Raw genomic sequence first — 21,659 nt, 5'->3', positions numbered from 1 at the left:
AATTCATACAATTTCAAAGCGAAATCTCGCCCTGAACTGACGCTATAAAGTCTAGCGACGCCAACAATAATTATTAGAAAAAAAAATTTAAACCGTGAATCACGCAAGTGTATGGAGCCAAATTTATTGACCTATGTCTGGAATTATAAAAATAGTTCGTCTTACAGTTACGATCAGGAGTTTTATTTATTTGTCGCAGAAGAAAGATGTAGACGATGCTCTCGGCATGAGGAAAGTGCCTCTGCTGACCCTGTATAATAAGGTAAAGTAAGTCCTTATCTTTATATAAACAAACTCATAAAACCCATTACACTACTGGATAAATAAAAACCCGATTATTAAATTAATTATTTTTAAAAACATATGATTGGTACAAAAAAAGTTCCACGATAATTAATATTTTATTAATCCATTTGAAAATGATTCAGATTTTAAATCTACAATTTACAAATAGAAAATTTAGTAACTGAATCTAGACTTCAATAGAATTTACCAGAAAAGCAGTTTTATTAAAAAATATATTTACTGCGGTAATTAAAAGTGATTTAAATTAGTAACTCGATTTTAATTACCCGAAGTTCCCAACGAAATCTAATTTGAAAGTCCCCACAGCGATCGGAGCCACGCGACATCTGCGCGTTCGTTATTTTCTTGACTTTTATAATTAATGTACTTCGAGATTATGCATCTGTGTATATCCATATAAATATTAATAAAACAAATAGTTCGCTTCATTAATTTTATTCAACTACTCTCATTACTTCTAGTATATTCAAAATTCATACTGCTGCTACTACAAGATTGTAAAATAATCTCAACGAATCTTATATATGTATTATAATATATATTTAATTATTAATTAGTGAGAATCATATAAATGCGTAATGTAAATCATATAAAATAAAGCCTAGTTAATGGGTCATACCAACATAATACATTTTCGACAAAAATATTTCAACTAGTTCCAATTTGGTAAAAGCCCCAGTTTAAGTAAAAAAAAACAAACAATTAGGGACTGCCGATAGAAATGAAAACTTTTAAATATAACACTCCAAGTAATAATTCTATCCTTTTTATTACATACTGGTAGTATTTACATAAATTTCAATGTGATGACCCTCATTAATTTCCACAATACTTAAATTATTTGTACTTACAACGATTTCATTATATTAAAATTAGCATGCCGGTGACGCAAAGCCCCGAGTCTATCCTTTACGCAACGCGCTTAAAGATGTTTTCAATTCAAAACCCAAACCAATTAATTAAAAAATTACAAGATCTTAATAAAACAAATAAAATCTCTAAGACAATCTAAATCTAAATATTCGAACAGCAGTTGTTTTAAAGCCTAGACCAACCATTACACGAATTATCTATAAACGACGAATATGACACGAAGTACCTACTTCGTGTCATTTCCTGTCTAATAACAATTTTTCTGTTTGTATCGTTTATTAAACAAAAATTGAGTAAACCCTCTAAAGGAACAGTAATTATCTTTAAACAAAATTATATTTTCTGCCTCGAGATATTCTTTTGACGACGATTTGAAGGAATAAATTTATTTATTTAATGAATTAACTTTTTCTTGAAGCTTTGTCCATGTAGAAAATTTATGTTCTCCATTCTCATGTTTACCGCAAGGCGAAAAACCTTACACGATTACAAGAGAAAAAAGAATTAATGATAATAATTTGTTATAAAATAATATGTCTCTATAAAAGCTTGATTTATGTATGTACATGTATTATACATATTGCTTTTAAATAATTATTTTAGTCACATGAAATAAATTATAATTATATGTACGCATTATTTCTTTTAACATAACTACAATATTATGAAATACTCAGTTACAAGTATTCGGTTTGCCAGTGCTTCACTAGCCTTGTCCTTGTTTCTACCAACAGAAGCTCTGTAAGTGTAAAGAGTAATGTCTACAAAGGAGATTATTCAAAACTTGCTAAGTTTTGTATAATCTCTGTTTATGTATCACTTAAAAAAAAATTCTACCAGGAATAATAGCTCCATAGGAGTTCTATGAGCCGTTTGTACCGTCAAAGCTGTTCACCATTACAGTGTAATAATAATAATGTCCACCGGACCAATTTCAGCCACGGCGGCCAATCTCAAAAGAGATTAGCCAACTACGCAGGAGATATTATAGTGCACAAGTGTTTGCGCAAACACAGGTGCACTCTCTATTCCCTAACTCTCATAATCCGATTGAACGGCAATCCGAAACGACTGGAAAGAGTTCAGGCGCAGGATCAACGGCTTTTACGTGCTTTCCGAGTTAGTGTACACACTTCCAACTTCCAGACTCCGGGCTGCTACTGAGAATTTTCTGACAGAAAAACCTAATAACTTTTTATTAGCCCCCGACCTGGGAATTGAACCCAGGACCTCCGGGTTTGCGGACTTATATCAAGCCACTAGACCAACGAGGTAGTCAAAGTATAGGTATAATATACATAAATATATGACATCTATTATTTCTGTTAGCTAAATTGACTTTTACAGCTACTGAAACTCGGCTAAAACATCTATAAATGTGTCTCCTGATAAATTACACCCCGAGGTATAATCTCAGGATGTTTTTAGCTTATCCGAATAGCTATTATAATGAATCTAGCTGGCACGGATTTAATGATGAACAAGATCCATTTTAATGATGAACAGTAAACCTATCTACATTGCAGTTTTCGCATAAAGCATATTTTATTTATATTTTTAGCAATGATTACATCTTTGATCCCTCGGTAAATACTTTGCTAGTATAATATTATTAAGTCCATATAAAAAAGAAGTCATAAGTTATTTCAAATAATGTATGAGTTTGATTACACAACTGCGGCGAATTTTGGGCTCGCATGACCAATATTTCTTCTGATTTATTATATGTGCCCAAAAAGTAAGGATATTCAACAGTTGTGTTGTCTGTAATATAATAAGAGTTTCATAAAATGTTACCTTCTAGTAATGGGCTTTTAAACACGAACAAAATGTTATATCTGATATGGAAACTAAATTATAGCTTTTTATGGTTTTTGGTCGTCCGATAAAAAAACTAAACAGTTATAGGACCACAGTATGGCCATTTGTCTGACATCTTGAAAAAATATATAATATATTATCATCTACAAATAAAAACACTTCAAATAGAATTCGATGATTCAATCACGGATATATAGGGTTCATTACAATTAATAATGCGATTCATTACAATTTTTGAGCTTGATTTTGGAGCTCTATTAGAATATTAAAAAAAACTAAAACATTTCATAAACATAAAGGCTTGTAAAACACTAGCTTGATCCAATTAATTAAAACTGTTTTTTTTTACACAATTTTGTTGTGTTGTTTATGGTTTTGTACCTTAATTTTCTTTTTGTCTTTGTTTTTTTTTGGTGAATAAAGTTATTTATTATTATTATTATTAATTTTGGTACAAATTAAAACTCACTGAAGTATATGTGTATAGGTTTAAGTGTGTATAATATATAAAGCCTTTTTAGAGCTTGAACATTCTCTTTCTTCACTTTAATCACCTTCAATATCGAATACAATTGAATTTGTAAATAATTTTAAATCAAATAATATCAATCAATAGCACAATATAGTTAAAAATATATAAAGGTCCTCGCACCTTCACTTTGGAATGTTAAATATGTAATAAATGAACTATGTTTATTAAAATCTCCAATATCCAATATATTAAATTGAGATATTGGAATAATGTACTTTTAACTAAATGTGATATAAAGCCTCTTTCTGGTCTGGAATTTTAATTATAAACCATATTGCAAACACATTAATGTTGTACATTTTCTAATAAATTTATAATGAATTGTAAATTTTCTAAATTTGTTAACAAAAAAATTAAATTACAGTGGATATTATTATTATTTTTTTATAGAATAGGAAGGCGGACGAGCATTTGGGCCACCTGATGGTAAGTGGTCACCAAACGCCCTTAGACATTTACATTGTAAGAAATGTCAACCATCGCTTACATAGCCAATGCGCCACTAACCTTGGGAACTAAGATTTAATGTCCCTTGTACCTGTAATTACACTGGCTCACTCACCCTTCAAACCGGAACACAACAATATCAAGTATTGCTGTTTTGTGGTAGAATATCTGATGAGTGGGTGGTACCTACCCAGACGAGCTTGCACAAAGCCCTACCACCAGTAAATTAATATTATAATAATATTATTAGTTTTACATATATCACTAGTTGTTGACGGGTGTGAGTGGCATTTTTAAGTTTTTTTAATAAATAAAATTCGTCAAAACTCCATATGTACCAACATGGTAGTACTGTACGAGGCAACATCGCAAAAGAACCAACAAAAATATATAAATATTATTTTAACTTTATATTTGACAGTTAAATAATGCCAGTTAATGTTTCGTTGGTAAAACAAAGGCTTTCTTCTTCATTTGATGTTTGCAACTAGGACTATACCAATGCAACCGGTATTTTTTCCTCAATTTTATAAACACAAATGAAGCTTATGAAAACTCCTTGGTGATCACAAGGACTTGCACCAGCAATGTTAGGCTAATTTTCATGTAATCTAATCGCTGCCCTGACTATAAATAAAAAAAAAGTAATTTAATCGAAAGTAAAATCCATTGCAGAGTTAATATATCAATCCTCAAAATATATCCTCATAATATAAAGATTTGTCTAAGTACTTCCAAAAATTAGACCAAATACATGGATAGTTAATAAATTCACCCCACAAAACTATTCGAAAAATATGCACAAACGCGTTCTCGTTACAGTATTATTATAATTATCGTATAGATTATTCTTGTTAAAACGAACGAGCTTATTAAACAACATGATGTTAAATATAAAAAAATCTACACAACTTACCGAAAATAATGTGCGTGATCCGAACAATAAAATGCTGGACGTGTTCACCGGTTCTACTTTTTATATAGAATAACTCACAAAATAAAAACATTAATTCGACCCGATATTATTTGCGTGTTAAGACCTTACTAAGAACAGAAAATATTAATGAAGTGATATGAGCGTGCATAGTAATCAATGTGAGTACACATTGATACAAAATTATACAATAAAAAAAAGCTTCTATGCTTATTGCCGAAATGGCCTAGTGGTAAGAACGCTTGAATCTTAACCGATGATCGTGGGTTCAAACCCGGGCAAGCACCACTGAATTTTCATGTGCTTAATTTGTGTTTATAATTCATCTCGTGCTTAACGGTGAAGGAAAACATCGTGAGGAAACCTGCATGTGTCTAATTTCATTGAAATTCTGCCACATGTGTATTCTACCAACCCGCATTGGAGCAGCGTGGTGGAATAAGCTCCAAACCTTCTCCTCAAAAGGGATAGGAGGCCTTAGCCCAGCAGTGGGTCATTCACAGGGTCTATTCTACGACATTCAGCTGGAGTAACGTTACTTTCCTTAAATAATTGTTTTAATTTATTAATTTATAGTACCATGAATGTACCAGTAAGATAATTAAACCATTTGGTTTTAATTTATCGAATATCGAAATCATCAATGATCCATAATTGAGTTTGACTACATTTTAATGTCACTATTATTCCAAATTTTTAAAGCGCAAAAAGTGCTACAAATTGTTTTTGGAATTCGAGAAAAAGAAGAATTGTTGCCAGACGTCACTTAATCAAGTGTAATACAATTTATCAAAGATTCGCCAACGAAATTCTTTTCACCGACGATTACAAAGAACTGAAGAAAATAATAATTTCACTGAGAATAGAAAGTGAAAAAATGAACATACTCCTGTGTACAGATAACAGAGGTAAAAATGCGGAAGAGAAAATCGAACGACGTTTAAACATCGCCTGAAAGAAATTCTGGGCAGTGAAAGATATCTCCAAAGTGATTCCGACTGGACCAAAGCGACTAGTCACACAATGGATAAGGTCAAAGATAGAGAACATTGGAAAACGCTGGACGATCGAAGAAAGATATAGTAAAAAAAAAAAAAAAAATTAGTACATAAGAAAAAATCAATAACGTAAAAGGTTTGGCTAAGCAAACCTTTTATATTATTTCATATAATCCAAATGAATAAATAAAGTGTATTATATTTCTTTACGTTACATAATTATTGCATTAAGCCCAATATATAATTTTATTTTTTAGTCTTAATTGACCTTAATTCATATGTTGATAAAATAACCTTATTTAAAAAAGAAATTTAAAAAAAATGTGCTTGATTTTGAAAGTCTGCCATAATATATTTAATCACTTGTCAGTTTATGGTAACCCTGTATGTCTATAACAGACGCCATTTCCAATATTTCACGTGCCGAGGAAAATATTATATTTTATTTACCATCTGGTTAATAAAAGCCTCCCTTGTTTCGGAGAAAGCATTACATTTTGAACGTGGTGGAATTTAAAATTTACTATAATTGCCATCACGAAACACGGCTTCGTTTAAAACACATTATGCATGTCCTACGATTTCCCCCAAATATTACGTAGCTTAATATGAAGAGAACAATGGGCTTGCATCAATTAATTACTAGCTTATATATATATTACCTGATAATTAGTATGACGAACAGTTAGTATATAATAAATCTAGCCATATTGTAAACTTTTGAAAAAATATGAGCGTTTGAGTTTAATTACAAACACAGTAACCTAACCATAAATATTAGATGGTCAAAGTTGTATACTATTTATTATAAGCTGAGTGATAAGTTCACATTCTTTTTTTTTATAAAATATGTTTGTGGAAGTGCAAATGTGATATCTGATGGTAAAATAACATTTTATTTCTCAAGGTTAGAGGTGCATTGACGATTTAGGGGACGGTTAAATTTTCTTAGTTTACAATCTCTATAGGTGGTGGTGACTACTTACCATAAGGTGACCCATTTGCCAGTCAGCAAACTTATTTATAATAAAACGATAATTTCAGAAAACCAATAACCTTTAATTTTATTATAAACTATAACGTAAATATAGCATCTTTTAAATAAACTTCACAACACCGAAGGATAATTATAAAAATTCAAGTCCAAACCATTTTCTGACATATAAAAAAATATTAATCCGTGATTTTTCTTTAAAACGAAGAATTTTATCTCGGCTAGCGAAAGTTTTCCAGCAAAGGTTTAAGCTAAAGCATCAATGAAGAGAATAAGGCTTAGTTTCCATCAAATTCATTGCTATTTGAAAATAGCGTTAAATGATAATACTATCTGTATCTGATTTAAGAGTGATTGAGCCAGTATAATAAGTAATGACAAGTATAAGAAACATTCGTGTAATATTTTAAATTCCTTGGTTAGCGAAGCATTTATTATGTCTGTACTATGACAAAATGTCCTTATTCTTTTAGATATTACAGTGTCAATGATTATGGGTCCAGGGATACAATATTTAAGCTTATATTCTTTATGGGGAAGGGAGGGGATTAAACAAACACGATTAGGCCGTTTTTCTAAGAAACAGTCTGGTTAGCTTATTTATATATTTAGTTTTGAAGCATTTATTATCAATATGTTAAAATCCTGTCAATATCCACTAATTTGTAATATTCTTTAGTCTGAATTTAAAATTAAATATATACAAAATTATATTTAATTTTACAAAATAAGACCGCACTGAAGCGAGTAACCCCGAACCGCAAATTTCGAATTATCAAATAAAAGTAAAATGAATTTAAATCGATTTAATAATCGTTTCTATTCTTACGTTTTAAAATGCATAAAATAATATTTAAAATTTAAATCGGGTGTTTACCCAAGTTAGTTGTAAGACCTATGCCTAAGTCTAATCTATTTATATGTGTCTTATAATGCCTGAGTTTTTAAGGTGGCAACGCTTAGTTATTGAGTCGTCAATTTTAAATTAAAATTTAATTGGCATTAAAGTTCAGATTACTGTTATTCAGCATTATTAGCATCATTCATAGGAAAATCAGCATCATGTAAAACAGTGATATCCATAATGACTGTACTGTAAGGTGATTTACAAAAGAAAACCTTAAATTACTTAATTTATCCTTATTTTTTTTCCAAATATGTAAGCGTTTATTAAAATATTCGTAAAGGTCTTCACGGTACGAGAGCATAAGCAGTAATGAATACAATACAAAAATGTGCGTGTTATATTTAAATCTGGTTCCCGTGCACGAGCATAACAAGGTACAGCCAAATTAACTTGAAAATGTTTTTAAATTTGTAGTAGTGCACCGTCAGCAGATAAATAAATAAATACTTATTATATTTAGATACTTGATAATATAGAACATACTAAACGAAATTTCGAATTTTTTTTTAATCTTTCTTTTATTCAAACATTTTATATTAACTAATTAGTAAGAACAGAATATTAAACAAATGGCATTCCGACCGTCTCTGATCTGATTTTTCTATATGTTAGTGTTTGTAGTGTGTTAGCGGTGAGGAGCAGGCATCGGCCGACCAATCACCGTTCGTCGACGATGACGCCGCGTGTGACTCGTGGCTTTCAACCGTAACACATTGCATGGCTGATCGATACACTAATGCTATGTCAGATTTAATGACAGTAATGCAACTGTCAGTGATCATGAACTAATGCCATTCGATCAATGCATGATCATTAACGAGAACTAATATATAATTATAAGTATACTGCAAAACCATACAACAGAAAAAGAAGCCAATTTTCGTGACCACGACCAGAAACAATTATTATTATATCAAAATGAATAATATGTGTCAAAAGTAGTATCACAAAAAAAATAGATAACTTTTTAAAAGTACATTACTTCATAATTACAAAAAACACTAAATATATCTCAAGAAATGCTTAAGAACATATTTTTGTGTTTGTGTGTGTTCTGACAAAATTATAAGATATCAGGCAATGAAAAAGTCCACATGCCAATAACGTAATCATGAAAGACATACATATAAAAATGAACACGTTCATATGATATTTTTTATAAATATGTATATAAAACAAGTACAAGCTTAAATTGTTAAAAGTTGTATTCTTAGTTTCGATGCTACGTTATGCTACGAAATTCTACATAATGCTACGTAGCATTACGTAGACAGTAGAACGAAGGTCTTAAAGCGAAAAAAGAAGAAATAAACCTCGAGAAACAAAGCCCCCGCACTTGTCAGAACTGGAAAATTATTTTCTGAAACTTAGTTCGAGTTATGAAGTCCGGAGAAATTAATTTTTTCAATTAGCATAGTCTCTTCGAAATGAGGTCGACTAGGTGAGCTTGATTTATACTTTTACTGTGCATAAAACTATTATTTATAATTACAAACTTTTATGTATCGAATAGTTTTAAATATTTTAATTAAATCAATCGATACCAAAATAATTATTTATTTTTAAATATCAGTATTAAGAAAAAATGAATATATTTTATTTATAGGTGGTAAAATTTTATCAAACATGTTACACTTACATTATTTTTCTGTATTGTCAGTTGAATAAATTTATCGCTTAGAGCATCATTCACTTCGTAATTAATTGTGATAAATAATATATATATGCACTTTTATTTGTAAAAAACCGTAAACTAAGAAGCGAAAGGTTTTATTAATATAATAACGATACAAAAGTGCTTAATTCAAGCTAATTTTAATAATTAAGCTTTGATTTTACGATTAAAATCAAAGCTCAAAATAATAAAAACGTTCAAAATAATAAAACCTTATACGTAATATTTATCAGTATAATGCAATAAGTTTGCTTGCAAAATTTGTGAAGATTTAAGGCAAAGCTATATTCGAAACCGCACCGTACTGCTTTCAGATAACAATCCAGTACAACGTATACTAAAATAACAAACCATTTGCTCTCAAATGTAGAAATGTACGTTAAAATAAATAACCCGTTCAAAATTAAACCCGAACTCGTTTCCATTCCCAATTGTTCGGTGTGAATGCGTTCACAAATCCTGCTGCACTAAAACTTCGACAATAATTTTATTCCAAAAGATTGTTTGAATATAATTTGGACCTTATTACGAGTAGCATAAAAGCTATTATGACACAATATTTAATAAGTTTGGTCAAAACAACGATTCGTTCATATACAGATGTTCGATTTTTAAAAACTTTGATTGGTATTGTTAATATTTAAAAAAGAGGAACATTTTTTTTAAATGAAGGTAAATATTTAAATTTTTATTTTAACGAAACATTTATAGCTTTTGTACATATGTAGTATATTAAAAACGTTATTAACATAACATAATTAGTTTGTCCATTTATATATCGTAGCACGGGGTTACATATATGCAAGAAAATTTGGGAGACTGTTACATTAGGCCGTCTACCTGATGTTGGAATGCTTTTGCTGGTTTTTAGGTTTTCTGTATGTACTGATCATATTGAAAAAGCCCTTAGCTTTTATGATAACTGCGGGTAAAGATAGCTGTCTTAATGACATAATGTCGAAACCACTTGACCGAACATAGACCGGTAAATATTTTTAATATAAAATATTTTTCTTTAAAGGAAATATCTTATTATACATCTCAGAAATGGAATATAAATAATAATCAAATATAACATTTATAAAACCATAATTACACCATCATTAAAATTGACACAGTGTATTACACAAATTGACTTTGAACCGTACCCCCTGAAGGAGTATAAGTAAAAACAAACAATTTCTCAGTTGGAAAACGAAATAGCTTTCATTCGAGCCGATCTCGAACGCAATTCCGTTCTGAATTGAGTTTCAGACGATGCTATGATACTTGGTTCTTATAAAATGAAGACTTATATACATATATAATATATAAGTGATATTTCTATTTTGCTTAATAATCGTAAGTTTAATGTTATATTTAGTAATTAAATATATATATTTGGCTTTAAAAATAATTTATTAATCAAGACTTTTTATGTGTATAATTTAATAACAGCAGCTTGATTTAACACAAACTAAGTCCGATGCAAATTTGCAATATATATTTTGCAATGCAATATAAAAATTAGTTTCTTTTATCAGATAGTTACAACTAAAGTGGTTTGAAAGATCATTTTTAGTTACTTAATTTTTTTTATAGAGCTATACATAAAGTCGTAACTCTATAATTTTGAACTACTCTTGTAGTTCAAAAATACAGCACTTACAATGTTTATTATCGACATTGAACTATTTCATATTGGTTCATGTAGGTCCGCATCAGTGACCAGTAGCATTAGGCGCCGTAAATATAAATTTATGGTAAGCAATAAACGGTAAATATCTATAGTGTTGACGTTTACAATCGCAACACGTGGATTCCGTACAAAATTAACTATAAACGTTGTTAAGTTTTTATCTTACATGGTTTATCTTAGATGTAACGCTTTAAAGTATATCATTACTTAAATGCTTATAATATATATTTTTTTATATAAAATATTTGTTTTTTATATAAAATAGTTGAACGAACAAATAGGCCAATCATGGCCATCAGGTAAAGGATCACCACGGCCCATATACAGTGACGCTGTATAAAATAGTTACCGTTCTTACATCTCCAATACAAGACCACTTTGAGAAAGATGATATGTCTCATGGACCTGTAGTTACACTGATTCACTCAAATAGGATATCATCGTGCCCGGAAAAAGACCATCGGATTTTTCTTTAAAAAAAAATTAAGTTACAGCCCGGACCTAGATACTGAGAGTCTCAGACTCCTGCGATAAATACGTAAAGCAGTTTGAAAGAAACTGGATCGTCTTCTGTGTGAAAGTGACGTCAACGTCTCTTGTCTATATCTCTTGTCTGTCCTTACGATTTGACCAAAATCAGGCTTGGAGTAAATTTTAAATAAAATAGTATCAATTTGTTATAAAACTTTATCATATATTATTACTATTTTATTTTACAAGCTAGAAGAACTCTAATGCAATCTGCGTGTAAATTGACGATAAGAGAATGACTTTTTCTATGTATTTTTCGATCATAAATACAGGAAAGTTTTTATGGCATTGATGCAGTTACTGGCTAAACGAACTAGATGAAATTAAAGATAACTCTGTTAATGACTAAACATTTTGTGCAAACGACACGAGGCAGCCATCAAATAAAAACGACGTATTTACTAATAAAATATATAAATAACACGTCACATGTTCCAACGTCACACTATTGTTCGCAACACCTATTCCTTTATTTAAAGTCTGGTTAGGAGAGAATACTGAATTAGCGAGTTTTTTTAATAAAAAATAATAATTTTTGGAATACTCCCGACCCGAACCGAGAAGGTCCAGTGGTTAGGACAAGCACCAATGATGATTGTTTTCATATGATTAATTTGTGTTTATAATTCATCTCAAGCTCGTCATTAAAGGGAAATTGTGAAGGAAAACATAAAATAACATATACACATACATAGAAAAAAAACTTCTATATTTATGCACCAAACATCATTGTAGCAGCTTGGTGGAATAAGCTTCAAAAACCTTTAATTCAAAAGACCCTAACCCAGCATGGCTGTTGCTTTACTTTTATTACTCTTATCATACTGGATATATGTAAACCATAGTTGCTGGTTTGATTTACCGATTTATCCATTACTATTATCTATTACTTCTCATGATGATGACAATGATGATGATGTTCCCAGATAAATTTCTGCCACTGAGGCCAATCTCATCAGAGATTAGCAAACTGCGCAGGACATATATATATCGTAGTGCACAAATATGTACGCAAACACAAAGCACTCTCTATTCCCTCACTCTTAAAGTCTGATAAGACATAAATCTTACACGACTAACAAACGATTGGCAATAAAAGGGATGATTAATATTACACATACTGTCAACCAAATTTCAGATGCCCTTTTGCCAGTCTGTCTACATATTTCAAATTAAAAAAATCGGTAGCTGGTATGAGATCTATATATAAGCTACATCTATGAGGCAGCGAAGGTTAAATTATAAATGAAAATGGCTTAAACATTTAAATAATGCTTTTATTTTACACACATATTTTCTTTATAAACATTAAATATTGTGATGACATTCGTTTTATTGTTCATATAGGAACGATTTATAGCAAAACAAGACTTAATTTAAGGTATGTAGGTGTTAAAATTGCACAAATATTTAAACGTCCGAATTTTATTTTTATTTGTTAAGACAAAAGCTGTATATATCATGTAGCAAGTTACGATTTTTTTTCCATAATTTATATTGTTAAAGATAATCAAATGTAACTAAATGTAACACGAATTATTCGTGTACGAAATTAAAAAGAGACAAAAAAGTTTTTGTCAACGACATCGTGGGAGATCTTGACGGAGGTAATGAGATGAGCTGATCCTCAGATCCTTTCAAGAGTATTGATCATGTATTGAAAAAAATAGGGAGTTAGGAAAGAGAGTAGAGTATTTCCCCAACAATGGCATACGCCAGATTATTAATAGTAAGTTACTGTATACCGACATTGGTGTGGCCAAGGAAATATTCTATTTTTTTATTTTTATGTTTTATATAAAATACAACAAAAAAATTTTAAGCTGTAAATAGTCCAATTCAAGTTACAACCAACTGTTCGCAAGTAGAACGCCTTGATATCTGCATAAGACAGCGTCTTTTAAAACCACTGTATTTTATTGAGAATAAATAATACAGCGTATTAAAGTCAGGTTATTTTTTTTTATACAAAAGGAAGTAATCTTGTAATTCGAGTAAATCCTACACACTATTTCACTAAAGTCCTTGAAATCAAGTGTTAAAATCAGAACTGAAATAATGAGACAGATCAAGTTATCTATAAAATATTTCATTTTAGAATTTTACTAAGCGGTGGGGTATTTAAAGGATATTTCTACTTCTATGTAAGTAAGTAAGTGAGTAAGTAACATCCTGTGAATATCCCTCTGCTGGGCTCTATGTATATTTTTTTAATTGTGTAGGTTCAATCAATCAATCAATCAACAGCCAATCGTTGTCCACTGCTGAACATAGGCCTCTCCCAAGGTGCGCCAAAGCTCCCTGTCCTCCGCCTTCCGCATCCAGTTGGTGCCCGCCACCTTCTTAAGGTCGTCGGTCCACCTGGCTGGAGGGCGCCCTACGCTGCGCTTGCCGATTCGCGGTCTCCACTCTAGGACTCGTCTGCTCCAACGGCCATCGGTCCTACGACATACGTGACCAGCCCACTGCCACTTCAGCCTGCTGATTTTGCAAGCTATGTCGGTGACTCCGGTTCTTTTCCGGATAATCTCATTTCTGATCTTATCCTTCAAAGATACTCCGAGCATAGCTCGCTCCATAGCACGCTGAGCGACTTTGAATTTGTGGACTAGTCCCGCAGTTAGTGTCCACGTTTCGGCACCGTATGTCATGGCAGGTAAGACGCATTGGTTGAAGACTTTCGTCTTCAAACATTGCGGTATAGACGACTTGAGGACTTGACGAAGGTTGCCAAATGCTGCCCATCCCAAGCGAATTCTTCGATCGGCTTCCTTCTTTCTCGAAGTTGTTCCTACCGACTTGTATTATCTGTCCTAGGTAGGTATATTCACTAACAACTTCGAGAGGTTTCCCCTCGACGTATATCGGTCCCGGCACGACATGCCTATTGAACATGACCTTGGTCTTGTCCAAGTTCATACCGAGACCGACACGCCGGGAAGACTCGCCTAGGCTACGCAGCATTTCGGTGAGTTGTTCCAGCGACTCTGCTATGATGACGATATCGTCGGCAAATCGAAGGTGTGAGATATACTCGCCGTTTACATTGACTCCATACCTAGTCCAATCCAGCGTTTTGAAAACGTCTTCCAACGCGTTGGTGAACAGTTTCGGGGATATTACATCCCCCTGTCTCACCCCTCTGCGCAGTTGGATCGCCTTCGTCTTACAGTCCTGGATGTGGACAGTCATTGTAGCGGCGTTGTACAGACATCTCAGTACCTCGATATATCTCCAATCGATATGACATCTCTGCAATGAGTCGAGCACTGCCCAGGTTTCGATGGAGTCGAAGGCTTTCTCGTAGTCCACATATGCCATACACAGCGGCTGATTGTACTCTTCGGTCTTCTGCACAATCTGCCGAACAGTATGGATGTGGTCCACGGTGCTGTAGCCTGATCGAAAGCCGGCTTGCTCTGGGGGCTGGAACTCGTCAAGTCGTCTGGTGAGACGGTTCGTGACGACTCTTGAGAACAGCTTATACACGTGACTCAGGAGGGAGATTGGTCTGTAGTTTTTCAAGAGGGTTTTATCACCTTTCTTGAAAAACAGTACCACCTCACTCCCGCTCCACGTTTCCGGGGTCTTGCCATGTTGGATGACGGAATTAAAGAGGCTTGCTAGCTCTTTCAGGACTGGAGTCCCGCCTGCCTTAAGCAACTCTGTTGTGATTCCGTCATCTCCCGGAGCTTTGTTGTTTTTAAGCTGTTCTAGAGCCGCCCTAATCTCTCCTTGGTCAACGACCGGGAGCTCCTCGGAGTAATGGCGCATAAGAGGGGCGCGCTGGTCATCAATACTGATTCCCACGGGTTTATCCGATCTTGAAGAGAACAACTGCCCATAAAACCTCTCTACTTCTCCGACAATCTCAGGCCTAGAGGTAACGACCCCACCATTTTCAGTTTTAAGTTTTGTCAGACGCGGCCTCCCAAACTTGCGAGCGAACACTTTCGATCCCCGATTTTGCTCAATCGCAGCTTTGATGGCACGGGTATTGGAGCGTCGGAGATCGCGTCGCGTCAGCGTTTTTATTGTTCGGTTTAAAGCCTTATCTGACAAAAACGATGGTAGTTCTCGTCGTTTTCTCATGAGCTCGAGTGTCTCAGCAGAGAGTTTTGGTGCGTTGTCTCTTCTCTGTGGCGGAAAACACTTGCGGGATGTGTTTTGCAGTATTTTGACCAGCGTGTCGGTTCTCTCATCAATGTTGCTTATGGTTTCCAACGCGGTGAATTGATTTTGAAGTTCCATTTGGAACTTTTCGGAGCCTTGAGCAGCTTGGAGCATGGTTGGTCGGAGAGTAGACCTCATCATTCTCGATCTTTCGGCTTTTAAGTTGATATTTAGAGTGCCTCGAACCAAGCGGTGATCACTTCCGGTATTAAACCTGTTGATCACTGAAACATCTCTAAATATGTGCCTTTTATTCGAAATGATAAAGTCTATCTCGTTCCTTGTCACGTTATCGGGGCTTCGCCAGGTCCACCTCCTCTGAGGCTTCTTTTGAAAGAAAGAATTCATCAAAAAAAGCCCCTGCGCTTCGAGAAAGTTTACCAGCATTTGCCCCCTGTGATTTCTGCAGCCCAAGCCGTAAGGTCCGACTTTCGATTCACCGCTATCTTGTACTCCCACTTTAGCATTAAAGTCTCCCATAACAACATTGTAGTGGGCCTTCGAGGTGTCGTTGAGGGCCTTTGCGATGTCCTCGTACATCGCTTCGACCACATCATTAGAGTATGTCGAAGTTGGCGCATATACCTGTACGACCTTCAGGGAGTACCTGTCGGAAAGTTTTAGGACAAGGTACGCTACCCGGTTCGACACACTACTGATTTCCACAATGCTGCTAATGAGATCCTTTTTGACTAGAAAACCGACACCACCCTGGGAGAGGTTATCACCTTCGCGGAAGTAGAGTAAGTTACCGGACTCTAGAGTTATCGTGTCCTCCCCCTGTCTTCGGACTTCAGATAACCCCAGTATATGCCAGTTTATATGACTTAACTCTACTTCTAATTCGGCGAGGTGATGGTCCAGCCTCATCGAGCGTCCATTATACGTTGCCATGTTCAGTCGTTTTATACGGTAGCCTGCCGTGAACCGGTGATTCTTAGCACCCCCTGCCCTGCCGATACCGCGACCGCTACCTTGGTCGGGCCTAGCGGGCTTGCCGGTAACTGGGGGCCTTTTTTTTGGGCGCATCTGCCATTAATGGAGGGGTTTGCCCATACTCGCCGCGCTGGGCAGGCGTGTTGGCGAGCGCAGTAGGGGGGGTAAGATGTTTATGGGAGGGGGGACGCTGCTTTGACGCTGATTGTGTAGGTTAGGATGAAAAATTAAAGCTCATAGATATTGTTATGACATGATGCATATTTAATATTAAAATTCAGCAAGTGCTTATTATTTGCTTAGTCTAATTTTTGTCTCAACTTAAATTTCTACTTTAACTTCTATTATAAAAATGAAAACCTTATATTAATAAAAAAAACGAATTAAAATTTAATTTAGTAATTGACTGTATATAAAGAATCTTCGTCTAATTTTGTACAAAAAAAGTTTGTTCACTACGTGGTACATTCTCAACCATTTTATAAGAAAACTCACTATAAACACGTCGCCATTTGTTCTGCAAATAGAACTAAAGTTGTTTACTGCTCTCTTTTGAGCTCTCAAAACTTTTCTTTCACAACAGCGTTGCATCCGAACTTAGCCTGTTTTCGGTGTTGCAAGCCTAATAGAGTCGTTGGGATCCGGAGATTTCCTGATCTCCATTTTGTTAGATAAACTTTTAAGAAGCAAAGTTTTATAGTGCTTTAGTTTTCTCTTGTGGTAAGTGAATGATGACTTTCAAATCTTGTTATACGAAGTCGCACAGTAAAAACAATAAATTCTATTATTTAAAAAAAACAAGTGAAGCCTTTTTCATATGCAACGAAACATATAATACGTGTTGGCAAAATTTGATCTCGAAATAGTTTTATCGTGTCAGACTAATTGTCTGACCGAGAATTGTCCACCGAGAATTTGCACTCGGGATCTGTAATTATAAGTGCGCCACGTCAGTCTAGTGGCGCACTTATAATTACAGACAGTCGAAAAATATGATATAAATTAAATTGTACAGAATTTTTATTAAACTACTATTTCAAACAAGACTTCGTCAGTGGTTCAATTGAAATTGGTTCAAATACGCAGGACTTATTTTCTGATAAGTATAAAATATTTATACGTCCAGAATGTACTCTGTCTTACATATCTGATATAACTTAAATTCTGACAAGGGTTAAAACAAACGTGCAAAGTTGAAAATAACATAACATATGTTATTATTGAATAATATTAAATGAGCAATTCTTGAATATTTTTATATATATATTGTGTATATAGCTCTAACGATTTGTCTAAAATTTTACATTTAATAAGGTTTTACTTATTATGTTTATCTATATAATTGCCTTTCCTGAAAAACGCATTTTTTTACATATATATAATTATTAGACAAGCAAATCGCTTTCATTGAAAATTCAAAAATGTATTGTGACGTTTTTTTTATTTTCATTTTAATTTAAATAATTATTGTTAAGCTAGCGTTTTATATAAAGTAGAAATATTTTTAAATAAAGTTATGAAAAATCAAAAGGACAACTCCAGGCATTAGATGGACCTACGCCCAGCAGGGATATTTACAGGCCATAATTTCACTTCTACTTTTTTATTTTTGTAAAATTACGTTTCAAGTGACTAACTGAAAACTAGAAAACAAATAAATGAAGTGTTTTGTATAATTTAGTTGTATAATATTAATTATCGTTGAAATTTAATCTATTTCTTTATTTTATTGGTATAAACCAAATGAATTAATTATATATGCATAAAAATTGACAATAATATAACTGTGCAGATCCTAACCACGTAAAATTATCGTAAGTATTTTAGCGGCATTTTACCATACAAGCATCAAAATTAAAAATCTTGATTCAATATAGAAACGTTACACTTACTTATTGATTTTTTTTTATAGAATAGGAAGGTGGACGAGCATATGGGCCACCTGATGGTAAGTGGTCACCAAACGCCCTTAGACATTGGCATTGTAAGAAATGTCAACCATCGCTTACAGCCAATGCGCCACCAACCTTGGGAACTAAGATTTTATGACCCTTGTGCCTGTAATTACACTGGCTCACTCACCCTTCAAACCGGAACACAACAATATCAAGTATTGCTGTTTTGCGGTAGAATATCTGATGATTGTCATAAATCTACCACCGGTTCGGAAATAAGCGCCTTAGACCTGAGAAGAACCGACGAAAGAAACTGAGCAGGCATTTTTATTGAATCACAACTCAAATTTTAAGCAGACCCATATCTGTAGAATGGATTATTTTTTATGAATATTATTCTATTAACGGGTGCTAGCCGGGACCTCGTTGCGGCCATTCGGCCGGTGCTGAGGAAGTGGGTCGAGCGCAAGCACGGCCCACCCACGTATCACCTCACACAGCTTTTGACCGGCCACGGTTGTTTCGGCCGGTACCTGTGTGAGGTGGTCGGTAGGGAGCCGACGGTGGAGTGCCACCATTGTGGCGGAGGAGCCGTGGATACGGCGGAACACACGCGCGTAGAGTGCCCGGCTTGGGCGGAGCCTCGCGCGGTCCTATCCACGGCTGTAGGTGGGGACCTGTCGCTTCCGGCCGTCGTCGAGAAGATGGCCGGAAGCGAAGAGATCTGGGCGGCAGTGTCACGGTTCAGCGCATGTGTCATGTCGCAAAAGGAGGAGGCAGAGCGGGAGCGGGAGGACGACGTGGACTCGCTCCCGCAACGAAGAAGGAGACCTCTTCGACGGCGACGTGCCTTCGCAGGCCGGACGCTGCCGCAGAGTTAAGGTGTGGTTGGCGGCGGAGCCAGTTTGTTGATCCGCCGCGGGGCTTCAAGCCCTGACGCCCAGCCTCCAGTGGCGGACTCGGGGGAGTCCGTCATGTAACAGGACGGAGGCACAGAGAGGAGGGAGGCGCGCCCCTAACATCCTGGCGCGCTCTCGAGATGGGTCGCCTTATGGCGACGACCGCTGGCGGGGTTGCGGTTGTAAGTCACAACGTTCCCGTGACCCCGCCGCCTTGCGGAGAGGCGGAAATCCGGGGAGGTTTTAGTGGGTAGGACGGTGGCCCTCTGCCCCGTGAGTCCCACATACCCGTCCCGGTCCCCCCGGACCGGGCGGCAGGCGTAAATGCCTTTCCTCCCCGAAAAAAAAAAAAAAAAAAAAAAAAAAAAAAAAAAAAAAAAAAAAAAAAAAAAAAGGCGAATCATGTTGTTGAATACATTGTTTTGTTGAAAAACGTGACATTTTCATTATATATTACTGGTAACATTAAAGATAGAACATAAAGTTTTGCGTTTAAGTAAGAAAACTATGAATATATTATGTTATTCTATACACATCTTGTAACATTCTTCTAACGTAATAAATTGCAATACGTTACACTGTGAGCAAAATTCAAACTCATTATTTTTGAAAATATTATCTATCTATTTCGTAAAGTACTCGGTAAACAAACTTCTATATAATATAATGAAATTTGTATAATTTTGTAATGTAATTGTAACAGCCTGTGAATGTCCCACTGCTGGGCTAAAGGCCTCCTCTCCTCTTTTTGAGGAGAAGGTTTGGAGCTTATTCCACCACGCTGCTCCAATGCGGGTTGGTAGAATTCACATGTGGCAGAATTTCAGTGAAATTAGACACATGCAAGTTTCCTCACGATGTTTTCCTTCACCGTCAAACAAGATGAATTATAATCACAAATTAAGCACATGAAAATTCAGTGGTGCTTGTCCGGGTTTGAACCCACGATCATTGGTTAAGATTCACGCGTTCTTACCACAGGGCCATCTCGGCTTTTATTATTATTTGTGTAATAATAGATTTAAACTCTAAGTAAATATATAGTTGCTAGCTACATTTATACAATATAAGTAAAGTAAAGACAATTTACAACATAAGTATGGTCACGATCTTCCCTAATTGGATTACGTAGGCTTAAAACATTTATCACTCTTGAAAAGACTTGAGGACTATTGTTTAGGGAGCACTTACAGTAATCGCACATTGACGATTCATCTTCAACTGGTCGTTTACAAATAACACTATAAATATTTTTAATATGGACTCAGATGGTAATTCCGCAATGTGCGCTATGTATTTTCTTGGAGATATAACCGATCTCGTTTTTGAATGGGAAAATTAAATGTACCCTTCTCGTTGTTAGTTTTGGACATGCCCATTGTTATTAATATTAATTTCATATAGAGGAAGGGACTTGTAAATCTAACTAAATCTTCTTAACAATTGTCTTTCATAAGTGTATTGTTCTAGAAATTTTGTCCCCTTTTACTACGCAGTAGGAGAATTAAAACATATCATGCGTGAAAAGAAAACTTTGTATACCTTACTAAGCATATTGTTTGCCATAGTTAAACTTTATTATATAATATATATTATATTTTAGAAAAATATAATATTTAACAAAATAAAAGTCATTATTTTACATTAATTACGTCAATGTACACATAATACACATACACAAAAACAATATATATTTATACGCATGGGAAACTGAAAAAGCAATAACGTGGCTTTTGATATTTTCATTAATTTTTTATTGTAATAATGACACGGTTCTATCCAGCTAAAGCTCTTATTTCCTATCAAATAACTCATATAAGCTTTGTAGCAGATGAATCTATAGAGTAAATACTTCTTTGATGTCAAGTCTCATTATTATTACAATGATTGACGGTCGAATTTCAAGCAATGGGCGATCAATATTTATTATACATTTATAATTTTATATCATTATTACTATTTCATTATACATATTTTACATCAACATGAAATAAAAAATCAGAAAAACTTAATAACTTCTTATTCTGACGTGGGGTTCAGATCCCAGGACCTTGCATCTG

The 21,659-nt window shown here is 34.3% G+C and overlaps 1 protein-coding gene across 1 annotated transcript in view; it reads left to right on the top strand.

The window, feature by feature from the left end:
* Positions 1–20,374, top strand: part of LOC126769404 (uncharacterized) — a 368,776-nt gene extending 348,402 nt beyond the window's left edge. The window contains exon 9 of the transcript XR_007669364.1: positions 20,356–20,374. The gene's annotated coding sequence lies outside the window, so the exon portion shown is untranslated. The remainder of the gene's footprint in view (positions 1–20,355) is intronic.
* Positions 20,375–21,659: the final 1,285 nt, after the last annotated feature.

Source organism: Nymphalis io, chromosome 7 (genome assembly GCF_905147045.1).
Source record: "Nymphalis io chromosome 7, ilAglIoxx1.1, whole genome shotgun sequence".
NCBI lineage: Eukaryota > Metazoa > Arthropoda > Insecta > Lepidoptera > Nymphalidae > Nymphalis > Nymphalis io.
Note: the sequence above shows the minus strand (reverse complement) of the source record. Positions and strands in the feature narration are given on the sequence as shown.